Below are 18,061 nucleotides of genomic sequence, written 5' to 3' on the forward strand. Positions count from 1 at the left end.
AGGAGTAAGCTATATTTACAGAAGATTCACCATGCAGCAAAGTTTGCAAACAACATCCAGAGGTGCTCTTCCCAGAGACACCTGAAGGGAACATCAAGTCCCTTGTTAAGCACCCTTTCAATTTATCACTGTAGGAATTAAAATATTTGTGGAATTGTGACCCACATAGCCATCTCTAACTCAATAATGTTTCCATTATTTTAGCAAAGATGAAGCCTGCAAAACAGACAAATGAAGTTGAAGGTGAGTGAATTTAATGAGGTTTTGTCCACTTACATGATGAAACCCTATTATTAGTTCATTCTTCATGACTGACTGCAGAAGAGTGATAATTTGTCGGTGATTCCTATTAATGTCAGCTGTCATTGTATCTCCTGCTAAGACTCTTTTAAATAATGGCTGGATGACTTGGAATTTTTTCTGTATAATATATTTAAAGTATAAGTCGTATAACAATTTTTAATTTATTAATGTAAATTAAGTAATAAATGTTGAGTTCTTGCACCAGAATTAAAAATTAATCTACTCTTCTCCAGTGATAGAATGGCCGCTAGAGTTAAGGAATATTTATAAATGTAAAATGTTATGTTATTGGCCTCTAACACAAACTTACCAATCATACATTAATGAACAGTAACAAATGCTTGGGTTTTTTATTGATGAACAGCAGACAATACACATGGTTACAGGAGAATTGTACATACATATGCTATCAGAGGATCAACACTGCTCCAACTGCTGTGCCACATATTATACTTGCATCACTTCCTGTAATGATATATTTTGATTCTATACATATTCAATGATACACTAATCAGAACACTGCACTACATTAGAACAATATCATAATATAAAGATCCAAGAAAGTGGTTAAAATAAATTAAAAGTACAATTTTAAAATACATTCTATCATTTTGATCCAGGGAATGTCATTTAAGCATCTATTTCCTGTTAGGTCTTTCTAGATACAGGTATTGCCAAATTGGTTTCACTTTGTTCCTGAGTGGTTGAGTCTCTTTTAATTTTGACATACTGGGAAAATAAAACATGTGATGGACATTTAAATGAATTTGATGCATAATTGTGAACTAATTTATTTTAGTAAATACAGGGCTTGCATATGTTAAGTTTGTGCTGCGTGAGATGCTTAGGAGGAAGGTTTTCCTCTGTACCACATTACAGCATGACCCCATAAGTATGAACTGCAGCATGTCTACAAGAAGGTGCCATCAAGCATTAGGCCATAGTACTCTCCCTGAACATGTGCAAGCTCCATGCTGAATGGTAGCTGCTGGCGTTTTTGCAGCAGATGCAAATCTTGTAATGTTTTCCATTGCTGATCTAGATCCTCAGTATTTAGCTACCACAGCCATTTCTCAAGTGAGTTTGTCAGAGCTCATAGAAGTGGCAACTTGATGGGTGTGACCAAATGGTCAGTAATGGCTGCTGATTACTGTGGTGGCTTCTTTCTTGTAATACTATGTAAAATATGATACAATGTGAATAGAAAACTTCTGAAGAATGTTCCAGCATAAAAACTAGGCAGGCATTCTCGTCATTGTCACTGTGAGGTCTGCTGGTGCATTGGGAAGAGGAGACTCCACCAACAGCATCTGCCAAAGTAAGGTTTACTACCTCTCCCTGAAATTGCTAGGGTGCAAGTTCAGGTAGGAGGATTCAGAGCACTGCTCAGGCAGCATGATCTGCCTGTCATCCTTCTACTGATCCCCTTTGCCTCAGTGCAGTTTTTAATGTTGTAGCATACCTGTCAAAGTGGCAGGGCCACTGGAGAGGAATGTCTGCCTGGTGAATATAAGACACCCTGCTCCTAAATTTAATGGTTTAATTCACATTATGGAGAAAAATTATTTATACTGCTGCAACTTTTTCAAAAATGTAGTTACCTCTCAGAGCATATTTGGGAAGTCACTGCCCTTACTGTGAAGCTCAAATCATAGTTTGAAGCATATTAGAGATAGAATTATTTGGTATCCAAAAATGTACCAAATAGTTACTGCCAGGGGCACTTGGAGTGACACCTCAGCCCAGAAGCAGCTGGTACTCCCCCTCCAAAGCACTATGGTGATTATGTTAACATGTTGTGAAGTCAGAAAATTCAGTTAATATTCTGGAAGTATTAAAATCTGCTCTGTGCAAATGAATTTTAATACAACTGAAACATAGATTTTTTGTATTTTCTGTTCATAGTAACTGTGACTGTCTTCAAATGTAAATAGTAAACTGAATTCCCTTCGCTCAGTGGTAGCACTGTCAGCTTTGTGTCAGGAGACTGTAGGTTCAAGTTGCATCCTAACTGCATCGTCGGAGCTGTTGTTTCTCAGATATTCAAGTGGGACCCTATTAACCTCCTTACATAGATGTGAAAACCCAGGCTGAATAATTCAGGGAGGCGGACGGCACACATCCCCGGAAACCACATCGCGTGGAGCCAACATGCTCCATGCTGACCCACCCCACAGCCATAAAGCACTGTGAGGCTGATTAACAAGGGCCAAGAGAGACTTACCCCAGCCCCTGCCTCATTGGGCAGAATTCCTGTCCTCTGGAGCTGCCGGCCAATCTGTGAAAGTGCACGGATGGGATTCCCCCACCCCCCCCTTCCCTTGCCCCCCTGGGTTCCTGGCCACCTTGACCTTGGAACGATTTCACACTGGGGCGGGCAGGGTCTCGGATGGAAAGCCCGCCCTTGCCCCAGTTAGGGCCCCTAATGGCTACTTAAGGCTGTTTCCCACCCAGCCTCAATTTTTAGGCTGGCAGGCAGATGACAGCTCAGGGGGAGAAAGCTGGAAATGAAAGGAGTTAGATCTCAGGTGCGAAGGGTGGGTGGGTGGGGGTGCTTCCATCCGAAGCCCCCTTCTGGCTGGGGGCAACCTCCCCTTAAGGCCCGGTGAACTGCGGACGCCCCTCCCCTGCCCCGGCCTATCCCCCGAGACCCTGATTGCCCCTCTCTTGGCCCCCCAGGCCTTGCCTACCCTCCCCACCTGGACCCCTGATACTTACCTTTTCCTCCGGTTCCTTGGACTTAGGCTCCGAAAGATTCTTGCAGAGCCTCTTCCGGCCATGGCAGCATTGTTCCTGGAGAATTGGAGAGCTGCTGGCTCTTCCTCCTGAGTGAGAGGCAGAAGTCCTGCAGAATCTCTTACTGTCTGTTTTTATATTTCTTGCAAGTTCACTCTCATATTCTAATCTCTCCCTCTTTCTTTTTGCATCAATTACTTGTTTTGAAAATGCTACCAATCTTCTGGTGTACCACTAACCTTTGTAGCATTGTACACTTTTTCTTTCCATTTCACACCATCCTTAACTTCCTTAGTTAGCCACAGATGGTTCATCCTTCTTATAGAATATTTTTTTCTCAATGGAATATATCTTTGTTGAGATTTATGAAATATCTCCTTAAATGTCTACCACTGCTTATCTACCATCTTAACTTTTAACCTATTTTCCCATTTCACATTGGCCAACTCTGTCTTCATATCATTGTAATTTTCTTTATTTAAGTTTAAGACACTAGTTCCTGACCCAAGTTCCTGACCCACAAACTGAATGTAAAATTCTATCATGTTAGGGTGTTGGTCACGATCTTCTGGAAATGGCCAATTAAGAAACTGGCCCAGGAAGTCCTGTCCAATTATAAACAGTGCGCAGAGTGTGGGAGTGGAAGACCCGATATGAGTCTTACAGCCATGTCCAACCAGTAGCTGCACCAGGGCGGGTGGGTGCTGCTCAGTCAGGCAGCAGATTGTGAGGGCTCTCTCCGCAGCATCGGAACAAATTAAAAATACTTCATGGTCACAGATGTAAGGCCATCAGTATGGAGAAGGAACCCCTCCACAGATGGCTTGAGGCTGCAGCAGTTTCCAACCTGCCGCTGGCATTTTGGCTCAGTGAGGGGCCAGTCCTCTTGATGATAACACACCTCCATCCTGAAATCCAAATGTGCCGATTGGAACCTTTCCATATAAACCTAGGTGTGTTTTAAGAATCCTATTAAGAGTGCTATTGGACAGCATTCATAACCCGCTGCTCATTAATGTTTTAGATCATAATTGATAACTTTTTATAGAAACTATCAATCTTGTCATCTCGAGGAGTTAATATGCATTCCAGCTTCTTAAATATTCTTAGCTTCTCTGTCCAATGTTCAGGACTCTATTTTCTATAATTCATCATAACTAATATTTTCTCCCAGAGCTGATATCACAATATCCATAATCTCCACAGCCAAATTATTGCTGCTGATTAATATTCTTGATCAAAACCTGAACAATGTTTAGTGAATGACATAGTGACATGTATGTCCATAAGTGTATGAATGTTTAATTTGAGAAGGAGACAGCCCATTTGAGGCAGGAGTGTCAATGTTCAGCAGGCTCACTTCAACAACATCATAGTACTGTAAAACTGCACTTTCTGACTTGCTAACAATCTTGAATGCTCATCTGAAATTACTACAGAAAATTGTAGTTTTTAAAATCATTATTGAATAGTAATAACCAAGATTATTTGAAAAGCAATTACTAATCATTTGCTACTTTAAATCATTCATAATACTACAGTTGGGAGTTATTTTCAGTTGCACTAACATAGGAAATCATGTGTGTCCAGTGCTTTGGAAGAGGGAAGTGAATTGATTTGTGTGCATCAAATCATAAGTGGGCTGCATAAGATTACATCACTTTTCAGTCCAGCATTATTGCGATTAAACATCACATTGAACCACCAGTCTAATTTTCATTTCTTGGATGCCTTGGGCCATATAATCTCCAACGGAAAATTGTGCTTGTTGCATAAGTTCCTCAGGGTACTGTCTGAGGCCCAACCATCTTCAGTGTTTCATCAATGACCTTCCTTCTATCATCATGCCAGAAGTGGGGATATTTGCTGTTGATTGCTCAGTGTTCAATTTTATTTTTGACTCCTCAGAGAATGAAGTAGTCCGTGCCCTCAAGCAGCAAGACCTAAACAACATTAAGCCTTGGGGCTGAAAAGTGACAAGAAACATTAATGCCACACAAGTGCCAGGCAATGCTAATGTCCAAAATGAGGGAATCTAACCATCTCCCTTTGATCCTCAATTACATTACCTTCACCAAATCCCCCAACATCCTGGGAGTTACCATTTACCCGAAACTTAACAGATCCAGCCATATAAATACTGTGGTTACAAGAGCAGGATAGAGGCTGGGAACTTTGTAGTGAGTGATTCATCTCTTGGCCCCCTCCAAAGCCTGTCCACCATCAAGGCACAAGTCAGGAGTGTGATGAAATATTCTCTACTTGCCTGGATGAGTGCAGCTTCAACACTACTCAAGAAGCCTGACATCATCCAGGACAAAGCAGCTTGCTTGCTCAGCAATTCATTCCCTCGCCTAAATATCCACACCTTCCATCACTGGCTTACCGTGGCTTCTGTGTGCACTATTTACAGGATGCATTGCAACAACTCACCAAGCTACCTTTGGCAGCAACTCCTAAGCCTGTGACCTCCACCATCTAGAAAGGTAGGGCTGCAAGTTCATAGGAACACCATCACCTCCAATATCCCCTCCAAATCATACGCCATCCTGACTTGGACATATATCACTGGCCCTTTATTTTGGTCAGATAAAAATCATGGAAATTTTTACCTAAAAGCATTGTGGGAGTACCCTTATCACACAGACTTCACCAGTTCCAAGCTCACCAATGGAAACTAGGGATGGCAACAAATGCCAGTCTTGCCAGCGACACCCATAGAATAAATGTTGTGTGGAATCCGATATTAGTAAAGCAGTTTTCTTTGCCAATGTTGAATGGTTTGATAATGTTGGGTGTTTTGGCAATACCAAGTGATCTGCAATAAACCAGCCGTCCAAAGGACTTTAGTGGAAAAGAGGCAGAACTCTGCAGCCTTCAACTTTTAGCTCCTCTGCAATATATCTCAAGGCTTCGTGTCACCAATGTTGTGATGTGACGTGCATGCACCTTTAAGGGTGGGTATCTTAAACTACTGTCAATCATTACTACCTTGAGACAGGATATGGTGTGAGACCCATGACTTGTTGTCAGTCGGTAAGCAGTAGTAGTTGATGTCAGACGTGTGCCTCGCAGTCACTCAGTAAATCTATCTGTGTATACCTTATCGTCAAATAAAGAACTCACGCTATTGCTTCACTAATCCTTGTGTATGATTGGCACATTTACATTGAGCAGAAGAAGAATGTTCCAACCAGATGAGTAGAAGTATTCATACTACAACACATGTTTTTTTATGGAATGTAACAATTAAATCCACCCTTACCTCATTTCTGTTGTTTTAATGCATAACTGATCAGAAGCCAACACTAAGCCCCATTAATTCTGACTCCAATGACTTTGGGCTGAGTGTTACATGAGCTGGGAACATCAAGGAACATTAATGATAAACTTTATTTAATTTATAAAAACTTCATGAAATCTCATCCTGCCTATGGGTGAGGTTCCATGAAAAATGCGAAGACCGCCTGGGCTCTTTGCCTGCCCACCAACCTTAAGGTTAGACGGGCAGCTCATTTAACTATTTTAATTAGTTTTTAACAGGCCTTACCTTTGACAGTTTGGCGGGCGCGCAGCTGACTCGTCTGTGCACCCGCCAAACTGGAAATCTAAATGACACGCAGTGACGTCAGGACGCATGCAGTGACGTCGGGAAGCATGCCCGACGTCACCGCGCGTCATTTTACGCGTCAGTGAGCAGGCCCTGCCCCTGCTCGTCGACCCGAAAATTCTGCCCATAAGCACTAATGGCATCTATTTCTCCCACTCCCAATACAAAGTCACATAATGCAATAAATGAAAAGTACTCAACCTCTGAAAAAGTCAATGGTACAAAGAACTGATTTTGCTCATGGGAATCAGCATGCGGTACTGTTGGAGCTTTGTGGAGTGCCTTTCACTATTATCAGTGCTACTTCCCCTTCAGACATAACTGATACTATTACTGTGGTCTGATTCCCATTTGAAGGACAGAGCAGCATAGGTGCATGCCACCTATGTTTCCAATAGGAGAATCGGCAGTGATGTTGTATTTCCAAAGTGCAGAGCAGCTGTTTCTGTTGTCACTATTTTTGAGGAAATACTTTTCATTAATTGTGTTCATCTGATTCATTTAAGGTTTTTCTTCTGATGCCAGAATGCAACAGTATGTTGTTCTCTACTGTTATCTACACTCATCAATATAAATGATCCACTTTTTTCAGTGTTGATTTACTTATTCACAGGGTTTGCGAGTTGTCATTAAATTCATCTACTTCAATTCCGGCCCAATAAATTTGTGGACGTTTTAGTGCACTTGATGCTATGATGCCAAGAGTATTACATGATTAAGATCCATCCATTGGCAGCAGTTTTAATAGCATCAAAAGCTGACCATTTAAAATGCTCAGATTGAAGCAGGGATCAATACGCTGAATGCAAGCACAGAAAAAATGTTCCCTGTATTCTCAATCAGTATTCTACCAAGTTCAGTGCCAGGTGAGATAAAATAAATGGAGGAAAACAGCATTGGGAATTTCATGCATTGCAGATTAATAAGCTCTCCTAATATGCCTCTGTACTGAGGTGTGGAAGGAATCCAATCTGAAGAAACAAAATTAATTTTTTTTAAACAGGGAAGCAAAATGGATGAAAGCACAGGGGTGGGCCAAATTTGGGCTGCAGGTTGGTCATCCAAGTAGCAAATTAACTCTATTTCAACATTTGATTATAGGACCAGACATAAATAATATTTGCATCCTCCTCCTGTCCCAACCCAAACCGTTGCATGCACACCCATGCATAGAAACATAGAAAAGTTACAGCACAGAAGGAAGCCATTCGGCACATCTTGTCCATGCCAGCCCAAGGACACCCAGGTGCCCTTTCTAATCCGACCTTCCTGCTCCCGGCCCATAGCCCTGCAGCTTACAGCACTTAAGGTGCAGATCCAGGTACTTTTTAAAAGAGTTTAGAGTTTCTGCCTCTACCACCAACTTGGGCAGGGAATTCCAGACACCCACTACCCTCTGCGTAAAAAAGTTCTTCCTCATGTTCCCCCTACACCTTCTGCCACTTATCTTGAATCTATGTCCCCTGGTTCTAGAATTTTCCACCAAGGTAAACAATTTTATCCTGTCCACTCTATCTATTCCCCTTATAATTTTGTACACCTCAATCAAGTCACCTCTCAGCCTTCTTTGTTCTAAGGAAAATAACCCCAACCTATCCAATCTCTCCTCGTAGCTACACTTTTCTAACCCTGGCAACATTCTTGTAAACCTCCTCTGCACTCTCTCCAGAGCTATTACGTCCTTTCTGTAATGTGGTGACCAGAACTGCACACAATACTCCAGTTGTGGCCCCACCAGTGTTTTATACAATTCCAACATTATATCCTTACTTTTATATTCTATACCTCTGCCAATGAAGGAGAGCATTCCATATGCCTTCTTTACAACCTTGTCCACTTGAACTGCTGCCTTCAGGGACCTGTGTACTTGTACGCCAAGATATCTCACTTCATCTACCCCTCTTAGTATATTCCCATTTATTGTGTAATCCCTGTAACTGTTTGACCTCCCTAAATGCATGATCTCACACTTCTCAATGTTAAAATCCATCTGCCACTTTACCGCCCACTCCACCAACCCATCTATATCGTTTTGGAGATTATGGCTATCCTCTACACTATCCAATACTCGGCCAATCCTTGTGTCATCTGCAAATTTCCCAATCGTGCCCCCCACGTTCACGTCCAAATCGTTAATATATAACACAAACAGCAAGGGTCCCAAAACCGAGCCCTGTGGAACACCACTTGAGACAACTTTCCTTTCGCAGGGGCATCCATCAACCATTACCCTTTGTTTCCTGCTACAAAGACAACCTATTATCCAATTTGCCACATTACCCTGAATCCCATGGGCTTTTACTTTCCTGACCAATCTGCCATGTGGGACCTTGGCAAATGCCTTGCTAAAATCCATGTACACAACATCCACTGCACTACCTAGAGTGGACAGGTTAAAATTGTTTCCCTTGGTGGAGAATTCTAGAACCAGGGGACATAGATTCAAGATAAGTGGCAGAAGGTGTAGGGGGGACATGAGGAAGAACTTTTTTACGCAGAGGGTAGTGGGTGTCTAGAATTCGCTGCCCAAGTTGGTGGTAGAGGCAGAAACTCTAAACTCTTTAAAAAGTACCTGGATCTGCACCTTAAGTGCTGTAAGCTCCAGGGCTATGGGCCGTGAGCAGGAAGTTGGGATTAGAAAGGGCACCTGGGTGTCCTCGGACTGGCATGGACAAGATGGGCCAAATGGCCTCCTTCTGTGCTGTAACTTTTCTACGGTTCTAAGAGGGTAATGTAACCATTCGTCCCATATTCTACTTGCTTCTCTTTGCCTGGGTCGCAGTCCATTTTCAATTATTTATTTACTGGGTTGTGTGCAACACTGTTGAAGCAGTGTTTTTTACCCACCCCTTGTTGCCCTGAGGGCATTAGCGTCAACCACAGAGAGTGGACGTGTAGGCCGGTTCCCTTCTCTGAAGGGTGTTAGTACACCAATTGGGTTTTTCTGGTAATTCAGCAATCTGTCTGGCCATTTTTTGAGATGCTATTTCATAAATTCCCTAATTGTTTGAATTCAATTTAACTCACAAAAATTGGCTGGTCATCCAGTATGATAAGTACAAAGAGGATTATTGACAGTGAAACAATGTACACTACCAGTTATCTGGTCATTTAATGTCAACACAAAATTTAGCAGCACAGCAACTTCAATACTAATAATCAGTTCTTGTTATTCTTCTGTCACTGTGCCTCATCTAATTGTACTGGGATAGCAACCCAGAAGTTGTGGGTTCAATCCTATAATTGAAGGTTGTAAATTTAAAATAAATGATTCTAGTAATTTGTGGCCTGATGCCAGAAACAAACAATCATGAAAGCTGCCTGAATGTCATAAAAGCCCAACTATCCCACTAATATCCTTCAGGGAAGGGAACCTTCAACTTCACCCAGTTTGGTCTTCTCAGGGCAACAAGCTATGGGCAATAACTGCAGCCTTGCCACTGCCACCCACATTCTGAGAATAATGTCCATCACTGTAGATTAATGCTGCTGCTATACATTCCAAATAACAAATGATACATCACAGCCTGCAGCAAAATAACATCAATACGTCATATTTATATAGGGAATATTTGCAAATAAATAACTTGAACTATCAGAAGAGCTCCTACCACGATGTAATTTTGAGCGAGACGTCAGGAGTTCAGTTGTGTTTTGCACATTGCAGATTTTAATGGATGTAATAAATAACTGTCATGCTGAAAGAAACACCATGAGACAACTGACCCCCTCTTATCCATTGTGAGAGTTTGAGTAATGCTGGGCAATCCCGAAACTAAATTCTGCAAGGCTACAAATGTGAATATTTATGAGTTTGAAATGAAAATGCAATAAATGTATTAAAATTGAAATTTTATTGTCCATGCTAGATATATTCCTCCAATATATATTTCTATGCTATGTATTTCTTCATGTAATACAGAATGCAAACAAAACAAAAAATAATATTATTTCCCATACTTCTTGTAGTGGAACTTTACCATGGCAGTATTTCACAGATGTTTAACTTTGTGATATACTTTAATAATTGATGGGTTCAAATTGACATAAAGCTCTCACTTCTCTAAAATGCTCTTTGAAGTTTCCTTTCAGCTCTCCCAATGCCACAGTGCATTTAACGATTGACTTAGTGAGTGAGCCATACAGACCAGTAAGGTTGCAGGTTTAAAGACTGGTCTGTGCTGAGTTAGCAGATTTCGGCAGGGATGGAAGAATGTTCAACAGCAACACCAACTAATATTTACACAGCACCTTTGATGCAGTAAAATGTTCCAGGATGTTTCAGAGAAACTTTATCAAACAAAATCTGACACCGAATTACGTAAGGAGATATTAGGACAGGTGACCAAATGTTTGGTCAAGGCGTTGGTTTAAAGGAATGCCTTAAAAAAGAAGAAAGATGTATAGAGGTGGGGAACTTTAGGGAGTGAATTTCAGAGCTTAGGCAGCAATGCTGGAGCAATTAAAATCCTGGATTCCCGAAAGGCCAGAATTGGGAAATACATCTGAGGGTTTTAGAACTGAAGGAGATAACAGAGCTATGGAGAAGCAAGGCCATGGAAGGATTTGAAAACAAGAATGAGAATTTTAAAATCAAGGCCTTGCTTAAAAGGGAACCGATGTCAGTCAGTAAACATAGGGGTAATGGAACGTGGTACAAGTTAGGACGTATGCAATACAGTTTTGGATAACCTCGTGTAGAGAGAGGGTAGAACATGGGAAGTTGGCCAGGAGTGTGTTGGAATAGTCAAGTCTAGATGTAGTAAAGTCATGGGGGAGAATTTTCGGCTTGGCGAGTGAGGGCAGGGCCCCTGTAAAATGACACGGGGTGACGTTGGACATGCATCCCGACGTCACTGCGCGTCATTTAGATTTTCAGTTCGGTAGGCGCGCAGCTGACTCGGCTGCGTGCTCACCGACCTGTCAAAGGCCTATTAACGCCATTAATTAACTAATTAAGGCTATTGAGAAAGCTGCCCATACAACCTTAAGGTTGGTGGGCAGGCGAAGAGCCCAGGCGGCCTTCACATTTTTCATGGAATCACATCCACGGGAGGAATGAGGTTTCATGAAGGGTTTTAAAATTAAATAAATTTTTCCATTAAAGTTCATTGACATGTCCCAGCTCATGTGACACTGTCACATGAGGGAACATGTCTTAAAATTTTTTCTTTTCTTAATTAAAATTTTTGGAACTTAAACTAATCTCCCTGAGGCAGCTCTCTGTCTCAGAAAGATTTCTGCGCTCTTTCGCGGGCATGCGTGAAAGAGTGTACTCTCGAATCAGGAAACCCCCCCCCCCACAGCCAGGGCTTCCGGGCGCGCATCATGCTAGACGGGCCTTAATTGGCCCGCCCACATAAAATGGCGGTGTGGACCCGATCGGGCCCGCGCCCGCCCCCACACAACCCCCCCCCGACAGGGGGAAAATTCTCTCCATGAATGAGAGTTTCAGCAGAGATGAACTGAAGCAGGGGCAGAGTTGGATGATGTTATAGAGGTACAATTGGTATCAGGGCCCAATGTTTGGATTTGTATTTTGATTAAAATAACAATATTCCATGGACAGGATAGTTTGAATTTAAAAAAGCTGAGATATCTCCTTTAAGGTAGGATAAAACTGTACATCTGCCAATACCATGAATTTTCCCAGTAATACTGGGCTGGATTATGTTTTCACAGTGGCCATTTGGCTGAGGGGCCGAAAGTACATGGGGGTGGGGTGACTCCACTTCAGTGTTCTACGGGACCCAGGGCTGCATTATACAGGCAGCAGCTAGCTAATTGGTTGTTGCCAGGGCAGCCATCCCTATTAAAGACAGCCACCCACTCCCAGGAGCTGCTAGCCAATTGGAGGGCTGGCAACTCAGCAGTCTCAGCACAGCATGTAAGGATGGCATCCTCCCACTCGGGTAAGTGGAGTCAGGCAGGCCCTGGTGAGTGAGGGTGGGGGGTGGCAGGGGCAGGTGGTGCTTTTATCACAGGGGTAGCTGTTGCCACCAGAGTGCCCCTCCCTGGGACAATAAGTGCTCAAATGGGAGGTTCACTCCCTCAAAGCCTGGGAGGCCAGCAGGATTTACCTGGCGGTTTCCTCCACCTGGCGGAAGGCCCTTCCACCACTGGTAGAATGCCAGTGATGGTGGGAAGAGTTCCTTAAGTGGCTCTTAATTGGCCACAAGGACCTCTGGGCTGGAAGTCCTTCCTTGAATGAACTGCACAGTGTCAGGAAGCTGACGGACATGACACTCCCCTGCCTTCCCTCCCGCTTTTCTGGTCTCACTACCTGCCAATCCCTTCCTCAGAACCCCATTAAATTTTTCCCTTAGTGTCTTATTAGATAACAGTTTGGAGTCAGCCACGTTGGTATGGAACTGGAGTTGCAAATAGGCCAGATGTGGTAAGGGTGGCAGATTTTCTTCCCTAAAGGATATTAGTGAGTTAGGGGTTTTTTTTTATATAGTGTATCATATAAGATCAAATGCCATAAATAGGAATTGAGAAGGTATTATTCACGTAATCACCATTCTTATTTTAGAATTAGGTGACCATATAATAGTTGTCTATTTGGTTAGAATTATGGAATAATGGAAGGGCTATAACATTACTGAGTATATTAAAGGACACCAAATAGTGGGAAAGAGATAGAAGAGCAACTTTGCAGCAAATTACAGAAAAATGCAAGAATTATAGTGTAGTAACGATGGTGGACTTCAATTGCCCTAATATAAACTAGGATAGTAACAGTGTAAGGGCAAAAGCTAGGGGAAGGGGGAATTTCTGAAATGTGTACAAGAGAATTTTCTTGATCAGTGCATTTCCAGCACAATGATGAGGGAAGCTCATGGTAACAAAATGGGGAAAGTGGAGCATGTTTTAGTAGGGAAGCGTTTGGAAGAGAGCAATCATAATATCACCAAGTTTAAAATAGTTATGGAAAAAAACAAGGACAAGGAACAATCAGATGTAAAAGTACTTTACTGAGGTTTTTAAAACTGGAGGAATTGAAAATTTAGTTGAAAAGTGATGTGGCCCAGGTAGATTGGAATCAAAAATTGTTCAGCAAACAATGATTGAACAATGCTAGACCTTCAGAGAAAAATGATTTAGGTACAGAAGAGAAACATTTCCACAAAGGGAGAAAGGAAGGCCAGCAAAAGCTAAATCTTCCTGGATTACTAATAATATAGAGATTAAAATGAAGCACGAAAAGGAGGCTTATGACAAATGAACAGTTCGTAGTAGAGTAGAGAATAAAACTGAATATAGAAAGTACAGAGGAAATCAATAGAAGGAATAAGGAGGGCAAAGAGAGAGTATGAGAATGGATTAGTGGTTAATATAAAAGGGAATCCAAAAGGATTTTTTTAATAAACATATAATTTTAAAAGGGTAGTCAAATGAAGGGCGTTGCGGAAGGGGACCAAAAATTTCTTCTTGTGAAAGTTGATAGCAGGGCTGAGTAGCAAATGAATACTTTGCATCTGTCTTCACTAGGGAAGAGGATGCTGTTGAAGTAGCAGTAAAGGAGGAGGCAGTGGTGATATTCGGTAGAGTAAAAATAGATAAAGAACATGGGGCAGAATCTTCTGGCTGGCGTGCGGGTAGTGGTGCCCGCACGCCAGCGCTTAAAATTTTGCGCGCTGACATCGCGCGAGCGTCCCAACGTCAGTGCGCGGCATCGCGATATTTCGGTCGGCGGGTGTGCACAGCAGCGGGACGCGCACTTGCCATTAATTAAAGGCCTCATTAAAGCCCTTAACTTGCCAATCGTCGACGATTTTGAGGGGCCCGTGCAAACTTCGGCTCTGCGCATGGGCCTAACGGGCAGGCGGGTAGGTGATTTTTTTTACACACCTCATCCAGTGGCGGGATGAGGTTTGATAGCGGTTTTTAAAAAGTTTAATAAAGTTTTTGTTTATTTCATTAACATGTCCCATCTTGTGTGACATTTTCACATGAGGGGGGCATGTTAATGAATTTTTTATTGTTCTATTTTTTATACTTGCCAGCCTTTCAGCGATCTCCCTGAGGCAGCACTTTGCCTCAGGGAAATGTGCGCTCTTTCGCGCGCATGCATCCCCCCCCAAACAGGAAGTGCATAGCGCTTCCCGTCGGGCGGTCCGCTGGGCAGGCCTTAATTGGCCCGCCCACTTGAAATGGCGGCGGGGCCCGTTCGCCCATCAGGGGAAAAATTCTGCCCATGGACTTAAAAGGTTGGTTATACTCAAACTTAAGAATTCAGTCAGTCCGGATGGGAGCATGCTAAGCTACTAAGGGAAAAATTGCAGAGACTTTGGCACATCTTCCAATCCAATTTAGGTTAGAGGAGTACTATACAATTTCAAATGCTGCACCCCTGTTCAAAAAGGGGAGAAGGAAAAACCCAGCAGTTACAAGTCAGTTAGTTTAATGACAGTGCTGGAGAAGATAATAAACTGAGAAAAAAGATCAATTGGCATTTGGAAAAGTATGAGATAATAAATGAAAGTCAGCACAGATTTATTGAACACAAATTGTGTTTGACTAACTCGATGGAATTTTTTGATGAAGTTACAGAAAGTTTTTTTTATTCTTTCATGGGATGTGAGCATCACTGGCCAGGCCAGCATTTGTTGCTCATCCCTAATTTCTCCTGAAGAGGCTGTGGTTGATGAGGGTAGTGTGGTTAATGTGTAAATGGATTTTCAAAAGGCGTTTGATAAAGTACCATCTCATAAAACTGTTAGCAAAATTAAAAGCTGCAGGAATAAAGGGACAGAGTCAGTGTGAATATGAAATCTGCTAAAGAATAAAAAAAGAGAGTAATGGGGCTGAATTTCCCCCCCCCGGTCGGGGGGGCGATGTTGATGGGCGGGCTCGTGCGGGCGCGCTTCTGATTGGTGCCCCCAATTGGAGGCACGGCGTCATTTTACGTGGATGGGCCAATTAAGGCTCGCCCAGTGTGACATCCGCAGGGAAGCGCTATGTGCTCCCTGTGCGGGGGGGGGGGGGCAATGCCTAAAATCGAGAGTGCGCTCTTTTGCGCATGTGCACGGAAGAGTGCACTCATCCCCCTGAGGCTAAGTGCTGCCTCAGGGAGATCGCCTCTACTTTCAAAAATATTAAAAATAGAAAAAAAAAATTCCCTTAAATGTCCCCTCATGTGACAATGTCACATGAGTTGGGACATGTTCATAATTTCCAAAAAAACTTTATTAAAATTTTTAAGACCCTACATGAAACCTCATCCCGTCTGTGGATGAGATTTCATGTTTTTTCTACTTCCTGCCGGGGCTCCTGGCCTGCCCGCCAACCTTAAGGTTGGCCATGCAGGTTCACTAATTACTTTAATTGCTCTGTCAATGGCCTCAATTGGCCATTGACAGGTCGGTGTGCGCGCAGCTGATTTTGCTGCACCCCCGCCTTCCTGAAAATTTAAATGGGGCGCGATGTCGTCGGGAGTTCAGCCCGACATCACCGCGCGTCATTTTACATGTTGGCGAGCGGGGGCCCCGGGCCCCGCCCTCCCCGCTCGCCAACGCTAAAATCCAACCCCATGGTATACAATTGTTTTTCAGACGGAAGGGAAATATACACTAGCATTTCACAGGAGTCAGTGTTGGATTACTCTTCTTTATATTTAATAATGGCCTGGATTTGGGTATACATGGTTGTTTAAAAGAGCACAAAGAATTCTTGGCTTTATAATTTAGAGGCATGAGGTGAATTTTATCACCCAAAAATGGGTGGGTTCATGTTGGGGCATATGCTAAAGTTTTAAGAATCTGAAACCTACCTCCAACCCTAAAGAATAGGAGTAAACAGGTCTTTTTTAGGTTGTCAGGATGTGACTTGCAGGGTATCGCAAGCATCAATGCTTGCTTAGGCTTCTGCTATTTACAATCTGTATCAATAGATGAGGGACCCAGTGTAATGTATCCAAGTTTGTTGATGATACCAAGTAAGGTAGGAAGGTGAGCTTTGAGGAGGACACAAAAGAGGCTGCGAAGGGATATAGACAGATTTAGTGAGTGGGAAGAACATGGCAGTTGGAATATAATGTGAGGGGGTGTGAAGTTATCTACCTTGGTTGGAAAAATTAGAAAACATGTTTTTTAAATGGTGAGTCAAATCACAAAGTTAACATGCAGATACAGTGAACAATCATGAAGGCAAATGCCTTTGTTACATTGGATTGGAGTATGAGAATAGAGAAGCCTTAATGCAATTATATAGGGTCTTGGTGAGGCCATACCTGGAGTACTGTATATAGTTTTGGTCCCCTTACCTGAGGGAGTGTACATTTGATTTAGAAGGAGTGCAACGAAGGTTCCCTAGATTTGATTCCTGGGATGAGAAGGATGTCCTAGGAGGAGAGATTGAGTAGAATGGGCCTGTGTTCCCTAGAATTTAGAAAAGTGAGAAGTGATTTAATTAAAACAAATAAATTATTCCGGGCGTAGTGTAAATGCTGGGAAGCTGTTTATCCCAGTTCGGAAATCTAAAATTAGGGGTCATGGTCTCAAAATAAACAGTTGGCTGTTTGGGACTGAGATGAAGAGAAAATTCTTCACTCAAAGGGATGGGAATCTTTAGAATTCTCTACCCCAGAGAGCTGTGGATGTCCAGTTGTTGCGTATATTGAAGACAGTAATCAATAGATTTTTGGGCACTAAGGCCACTAATGATGGCCCGCTCCTGCTCATAGTTCTTCTGTTCTTATGGCCTGAATCTTGCCCTTGTCGGGCACATGTGATCGGTGGGCCCGGAAGCAGATGCGATATGCGCTTCTAGCCAGATTGGCCCCGGACAGCAGTCTTACACTGGGTGGCTAATTAACTGGCAGACAGCATGAAACGGCACTGAGAAAGACTCAGCGCTCCCAGGGCAGGACGGGAAGAGGGCGGGCGCCGAGAGAAGTAAGGGTGCGGGAAGGCACTCCCTGAAGGCTGACAGCTGCTGTGGAGCTGCTCAGAGAGCTGCAGTACTGTAAAAATGATTTGAGCTCAATAAAATGCTGCAAACTGCATCAATGCTGCAAATTCAAGCGCCTGACAGTAGACCACATAGCACCTCATCCCTCAAACATCTTCTTTTATTTTATTTAATTCTGACATTACAGCCTGCACTGGATGCATTTTGTAGTGAAAACGTGAAGGCCGCCTGGCCAATTGGCCCATCTGCCAACCGTAAAAGTAGACGGGCCACGTAAAATCGCTGACAATTGATTCCTTAATGAGCTTAATTGCCTGCTTAATTGTCGGTGAGACTCCCGGGTGCACCCGCCAACCGTCATGTTGCATGTCAGCGCATTCACGTCGGGATGCGCGCCAAACGCTTTCTTGCGCGATTTCACACACTTCTGGGCCGGGTCCACGCCCGCACATTCGATGTAAACTTCTGGCCTATGTTTTTATGTAACCAACCTACTTC

General features: G+C 42.9%; 1 long non-coding RNA gene across 1 annotated transcript in view; it reads left to right on the top strand.

The window, feature by feature from the left end:
• Positions 1 to 202: 202 nt before the first annotated feature.
• The window catches only part of LOC144680778 (uncharacterized), a 70,669-nt gene continuing 52,810 nt past the window's right edge, over positions 203 to 18,061 (top strand). Inside the window, exon 1 of the long non-coding RNA XR_013576621.1 lies at positions 203 to 243. This is a non-coding gene — a long non-coding RNA (uncharacterized LOC144680778). The remainder of the gene's footprint in view (positions 244 to 18,061) is intronic.

The sequence above is a fragment of the Cetorhinus maximus genome, chromosome 5, assembly GCF_964194155.1.
Source record: "Cetorhinus maximus chromosome 5, sCetMax3.hap1.1, whole genome shotgun sequence".
Lineage (NCBI taxonomy): Eukaryota > Metazoa > Chordata > Chondrichthyes > Lamniformes > Cetorhinidae > Cetorhinus > Cetorhinus maximus.